General features: G+C 37.4%; 2 long non-coding RNA genes across 2 annotated transcripts; one reads left to right on the top strand and one right to left on the bottom strand.

Moving 5' to 3' along the window:
* The first annotated feature begins 1,097 nt into the window (after positions 1 to 1,097).
* Positions 1,098 to 2,889, top strand: LOC144966006 (uncharacterized). The gene is made up of 2 exons (XR_013644144.1): positions 1,098 to 1,231; positions 2,042 to 2,889. It is a non-coding gene; the product is annotated as an uncharacterized LOC144966006 (long non-coding RNA).
* LOC144966005 (uncharacterized) lies at positions 1,217 to 5,351 on the bottom strand. Its single transcript, XR_013644143.1, has 3 exons — positions 5,013 to 5,351; positions 2,931 to 3,163; positions 1,217 to 1,488 (listed from the first exon to the last, which is right to left on the bottom strand). It is a non-coding gene; the product is annotated as an uncharacterized LOC144966005 (long non-coding RNA).
* Positions 5,352 to 6,943: the final 1,592 nt, after the last annotated feature.

The raw sequence follows: 6,943 nt of genomic DNA, 5'->3' as shown, positions 1-6,943 counted from the left end.
TTTACAGTGCATGTCATCCTTCTGGTGGGATGCTGCTAGTTTATCACAAAGTACTTTCCTCAAGACTCAAGGCCTAACAGACCAGCCACCACTGTGTGAACAAGAGACATGGGTCCAGAATCGAACCAGTTCCCTTTGCATGTAAAGCGAGTGCTTTACCAACTGAGCTATCGGAACCACATAATTATATGTAAAAAAAAAAAAAAAGAAGCACAGAACAGATTATTTTAACAGAGAGAAGATTTACAAGGAAAAAAATATCATCTCCCAAAACAATAACTATGCATTTGACTGTTTCCCTCCCAGCCAGGATAAAACCAAGTATGTATGTAATCTCATTCCAAGACAAAGACAGAATGCAAGTTGGAAAACAGATATACGGGGATAGAAGTAGAAGACACAGTATGTACCTGCCCACTATGGAAGGCCAGGAACCCCACCCAAGGAGTAAATTTAGCATTTATTTGCTTCTTGTCTTATGTTTAGCTTTGAGATCTCGGGGTATGACATTCTGACTTGTTTGAGTCCCTCTGTGACTGTCTGTGCAATAAGTTGGGTCCTTGGAAAAAAGCTCTTTACTTACTTTTTCTTATCATAAATAAAAACCTGGATCTTTTATAAACAGCAATCTCCACTAAACATGCCAAAAACGCTTTACAAGGGGTCGACAGCAACACTCAACATGTAGGATGAGACACGACACTTTGGCGATATTGCACTTTTTTTTTTGGACAGTGACAACGCTGTTGACCAGTTACTCATTTTACACCCACATAAGGTGAGAAAATGTGAGTAAAGAGCCTTTCCAAGGGCTCAACTTTACACCACTCGGGATGCGAACCCAGACCTTTTGGTCCAAAGGTGTATGACCTACTCCAGACCACATAACCACACTTATAAAATAAAACTACCTGGATGGTAATCTTACAAGATAGTCATAGCGCCTTATTGTCGTCATGTCTGGTCTACATACTCAATGTACCCCCACCTGGTGGATAAAGTCTTACCACAAGACCATAAAGTGCATAAACACATCAATGTCAGAAACGTTTACATTTTGTTCTTTTTCAGAGACGGTCATGAAAGAACACTAATTTTGAAGCAACCAATCCCGAAAATGGATCCGCACCAGAACCTATGGATACTGAAGTGGTCAACAGGGAGACTGAAAACAAAGAAAATGAACTAAGGGATAACAAGGAAAATGAACAAAGGGTTATTCCAAATTTAGGTATGACTTTAATAACACATAAAAGAAATGACAAATTGTATAATTTTTACTATGTGGAAAGAGCACAGTGAGCCTGTTGAACAGTTGAATGTTCAAGATTTTGGGCATCCGAAGTGCTGATTAGATACATCCTGCCACTCATGACTATATTTCACCACGCTCTCTGGAGGATCAAAATTTATCAGACATGGAAGTGCCAAATCCCAACAACTGATAGAAGTTTCAGATGACACAGTCTTCTCACCAATGAGAGGAGCCTAGGAAATAAAAAAAAAGAAAGCATGAAAAGAATAAGAATATTTTTAAAAAATCAATGATTTTATGAACATGTGATAAATTTATTTTAACCGCCTGAAAAAAAACATAGATTGTCTGGAGTCAAACAACTTGCTGCCTTGAGCAATTTCTATTTAAAATACTTTTCTCGGGCCCATTAGAATAGAAACATAAATGTTTTCTTCAATTCCCTTCCTCTTGACTTGCATCTACCTTTTTAAAAAAGGCATAGATGTACAGGTGTCAGAGTCTTAATCTGCATATCCAAAATGTTGGGTATTAGATATGCAGGCTACCAGTCTCTATGTAGCTGGACATAAATAAAACACTGTTCATACATAGAATACCTATGACAGAGAAAAAACAAACTTCTAACTGGATAGTACTGTTAATGCAATTCCAGACATTGTAAGTGGGTAAAAGTAAAAGTGGGTGGTCTCAATAGATTCAATATTCTTACACAGATTAATTACAGTTTGTTGATTTAGTCTCTGCTGGACAACTAATTGCAAAAATAATTTCATTTTATTTCAGATTCTAACATGACACTGTTAGCAGTGGTTGCAGAGAACTTATCACTGAAAGAAGAAGTCTTTTTGCTTAAGCAACAACTGAAGGAGTCTAAGAGACTTCACGCCAAGAATTATTAAAAGGAGAGGAACTTAAGAGGCTGCTGTTGTCAAAAAAAACCCAAAACGGACGCAGATAAATGCAGTCACTCACTGACCATTGAACACCTGCACCATCACGGACCGAAAGAAGCTGTAAAGAGTTACACTGGTTTCGTGTATGAAGATTTTGTAAAAATATTCATCTTTGTAATTTACCATATCAACACAAATGAAAGCAACATGTTGCTTGCCCATTATAGATCAATTTTTACTTGTTATTATGAAATTGCGTCAAAATTACACTTTCTTGCATCTTGCCAATTTATTTAAAATATCAAGAAATGGTGCAGGATGTCTATTTAGGGCATGGATCAATTACTTGTATTTCAGGCTTGACAGTTTGCCAGTATGGCCCGATCGTGACACCATTAAGAATAACATGCTACAACAATTTTTAAAAGATTTTCCGGACACACTAGTTTTTCTTGATGGTATAGAGATAAAGACAAACAGGCCCAAGGCCTTAAAAAATCAAAGTCTATTGAATCCAGACTATAAGCCTTTTAACAATGCCAAAGTAGGCACATCAGTATATTGTTCATGGGATCTTCTGTTCCCCCTTCGAACCATATCGCTTTGTCTTGCTTTTCCTTTGATACTTTCAACTTCAGATCTACAACTTCTCCCCGTATCATCTGGCACTCAAATGATTTAATTGTGTCGCAAGTGCTGTAAATCCCCTAAAATCAAACAATCTACCCTTGTAACAATGCAGATTGTTTTGTCCCAATGATTTGAATGCATTATATTACCTGCTGTTCTCAATAGCTGCCATGACTGGTCGCAGCTTTACATTCCTACATGGTTTGGGAATAACCATGGAGGTAATGGACTCGGGATCAGTTCTTGGGCCACAAGGTTTACTCCATTGTTGTGGAAGGCTTGTGTGCAGCTTGGATCTGTAGGTATATCTTGTAATCCAGCTTGCAGCCAATTCTTCAGTGTAAGGATTACTGCAACAACATGGGAACATTCACCAGATATGCTGCAAGTGAAATTTAAAAACAAATGAAAACAACACTTGTTTGTAAAACCTGCTCGGAATGAAAATTATATCACATATTTAGATGATGAGTCATATTATTTTTAAAATGGTGTATAGGATGGCTAACCCCCTTTTTAAGTTGAATTAAAAAATATTATGCCAAATCGAGCTAATGGATCACACTTGACAAAGGGTATTCGAGGTAAAATGATTCTAGAAAGTGAATTTAAAGTTAAAATAATCAAAAATATTTAAAATTTAGATAATTACTCTACAATAAATCAATAAACTACATTCACTCTCCGCAATTAAAAATTAATCTAATCCAAGTCTCATATTTTTCGTGCGGCTATGTGGTCTTGTGGTATGACACTCGCTTTTGGATTGGAAGGTCCTGGTTCGAGCCTCACTCAGCGCATAGTTGAGTCCTTGGAAAAGGCTTGTTACTCACATTCTCTCACCGTACTCAGGTGTAAAATGAGTACCTGGCCGTTAACAGGGTGTCTCTGTCCGAAACAAAAAATGTAATATTGCCTAACAGGCGTCATGACCTGTCCTAAATGTTAATTGTTGCTGTTGGCCCAGAACCCATTGTAAAGCGCTTTGAGCACGTTTAGTGGATGCTGCGCCAATAATTTTTAACAAAATTTTTGTAAATAAATTCAATTCTTTGCATCTACAAACGCACTCCCAACATATTTTCTCAGGCGGTGAGTCACAAATATTACTATTTTAATTTCCCGCATAGCTCAACTGACTTAGTAATTGATTCCCTTGAAATAGCATAAATAATAATTGGTCTCTAACTCTAAAGCATCATATTTTGCCTGATGGCCCAGTCCACAAATTTTATGTTTGCGTTTTATAAATATAAATATAATAAAAAGCATGTTTCCTTTTTTTTCTTTCATTTCTTAATCTAATTAAAGTTCTCTGTACCAAATCCCTGAAATGATTAACTCAGAAAGACTGAAATGATATTTATTTAGGGCCAACTGCCTAGAGAAGCAGTTGAAAAATTATGGTGGAAAGAACTTTAGAGAAAACTAAAATTCCTTAACTGGGCATCAAATCATAGTCATTGATACACTAAAGATGCTAATAAAAAAAAATAATAATAATGATAATGATATGATCATAATAAGAATGATAACAATAGTAATAGATATTTGTGAGACTAAATAATGCAAGAAATTATGGAATCGATGTAAAAATGAAATACTTTCCCATCATTTTGGCACTCATAAACTGAGAGAGGCAACTTAATGTGATGCAAATTAAAATTAGATTAAATTTGTAAAAATAGACTTTAGTGATCATTGTCATCATGAACTTAGTACTAGTAATTCTGATAATCGTATACCGGTGATTTAAAAAAATTAATAAGGGCACTTAAGTTTGTTTATTTCTATCAATAAAACAAGATATATAGATATTTTTTAAATAATCGGATTGAGCGGATGCTCTACTGAGCCAATGCAAACAACAGGGGGCACACATAAAACACAACTCTAACTCGCCTACACATGACAGTACAACTCTTTTGTTCTCCCTTTACTTACGTTCGCTTAACTCCCATCCCCACCACTTTTTTATGTAGTAACGCTTTCTACAAAACTGAATTCATGAAGACCAAGATGAAAAAGATATACGTCACCTAACATTTAACATTTCATTGAAATTAATCTTGTTTCACAACCCACATGACTGACTGACCGATGAGATGACTTGTCTAGCGTCGTGATAATTTACACATTGCAGAAGAGGACGATGCATAGAAAAATAGAAATCGATTGTAACTTTAAACAGTAGTTTTAAAAATGAAACTCAGCTAAAATTGAACACTTACCCTGCTTTGTATGAGCAGTAGGCATCCACTGCCTTCTTTTCCCTCAAAACTCACGTCGTGGGGCTTCTCGCTCTTCGGTTGGCTTCGATAAACAGAAGCAAAAACATCAAAAATTTCGTTCTCCTTTTTAAATATTTTAACATACTTTTATAGGCAAAAAGCTTCCTCTCGTGTTTTTTTGCCAGGATGTCAAATATAGTAAATAATTTTGAGAAATATCCTCAGGGAGCTCGCTGACTGCCATCGTGATAGTGTAAGATATAGAAAGAAACCAACATGAATGACCGAATCCGTGTCATGACCGTCGTCAAAAGGGGGTCAAGGTCAAGAGGCGCGGTTAATTCCCCCTGCACTACCCGTTTATACATTCCTGCTGAGTCAGCAATGGTAATGTTTAGTCAAAAGTGTACCTTAAGGTCTGACTAGACCTGGGCGATTATGCACTATGTGGATGTATCTTGAACGTTGGACAACGTACCTATAGTGGTGATTATCATGTCACTGTAATGATAAACCAGCTGAAACGATATATTATGTATTGGAGGTAGAAAACTACACATCCGAGTTTAGAGATTTTCATTAAAACTGAAATCCAATTCACGACGAATATCACTTTTACCGTTCTCGGAAAATACACGTAGATTTTTATAAAAGATTTTGTGCGGTCACGTGGTCTAGTTGTAAGACACTGGCCTTCGAATCGGAAGGTCCTGGATTCGAGTTCCGCTGCGCATAGTTGAGTCATTGGAAATGGATATTTAACTTACATTGTCTCACCGTACTCATGTGTCAAGTGAGTGCCTGGTCGTTAACATTGTTGTCTCTGTCGGAAAGAAATTGTAATATCGCCTAACAGTAACATTAAATTTTAACACGTAGGACGACGGACGCACGGTCCTACATGTTAAGTGCTACTGTTGGCTAGGACCCCCTTGTAAAGCCCTTTGGGGACGTTTAGTGGATATTGCGCTATATAAATGCTATTTTTAAAATTTTTTTGGCCAGAAAACTCGTCCTTCAAATTCAAATCGATTGATTAAAATGACTCTCATCTTGGCAAAAACTCTTCGCGAAGTCCCAGGTTTGAGAGTTTTTGCCAATACCAGGGTCATTTTAATCGATCGATATTTGAAGGACGAATTTTCTGGCCAAAATCTTAAAAGCGTGTTGGTTATTTTTCCAGAGTATGGCAGAGTTGCTATCACCAGACATATAAATGTGAATCCGTGACGCCCCAGTGTGACAGAAGCTTCAGAGCGGTCCGTAGATGCAAAGCATTTCTGACGAAACGGACGGTAGTTGATGGTTTACGATCACAAAATTTGCATAACTTTAAGTCGTGGCACAGGGGGAGTCCATTGAATTCAATTTGAAAACACGATTTAGCCATTTTCACCTATTTTAGGTTTTATCTTAATGTGGGTTCCGCTTGCTTAGTTATAAGAACAAGCGCCTCTCAATCAAACAGACCGGTTTGGATCCCAGAGGTACAGACGAAATTTTTCTGACCCCCCCCCCCCCCCACCCCACTGTTCATCTAGCAGTGATTGAGTAGCTGGATCTGTTTCATCTGGCCAAAAGCTCCATTGCGGTCCACTTGATAGTGAGGCGCTTGCTCTGTCAGCTAATTGTCCTATCCAGAGGGTAGTAAGAAATTATTGTTCCTTTTAACGCTACAGTAACAGGGGTAAACTCCGGCTAACTGGACTTTTGGTTTTGAAGGAAGGACTTCTACCTTGATCTCGTCGTAGCGTGATTCATTTTTAACGAAATTAAATGTGCAAATATTTATTTTGATCTTTTAGTTAGTTGATAGCCGCTATCTGGTCTAGTGATAAGACACTCGCCTTCGGATGTAAAGGTCCATGGGCTCGTGTCACACTCTGAGCGACGCATACTAATTGAGTCCTTGAAAAAGACTCTTTACTCAC

Source organism: Berghia stephanieae, chromosome 2 (assembly GCF_034508935.2).
Source record: "Berghia stephanieae isolate SIO BIC M18660-M18661 chromosome 2, UCSD_Bste_1.3, whole genome shotgun sequence".
Classification (NCBI taxonomy): Eukaryota; Metazoa; Mollusca; class Gastropoda; order Nudibranchia; family Aeolidiidae; genus Berghia; species Berghia stephanieae.
This window is presented reverse-complemented; position numbering and strand designations above follow the sequence as displayed.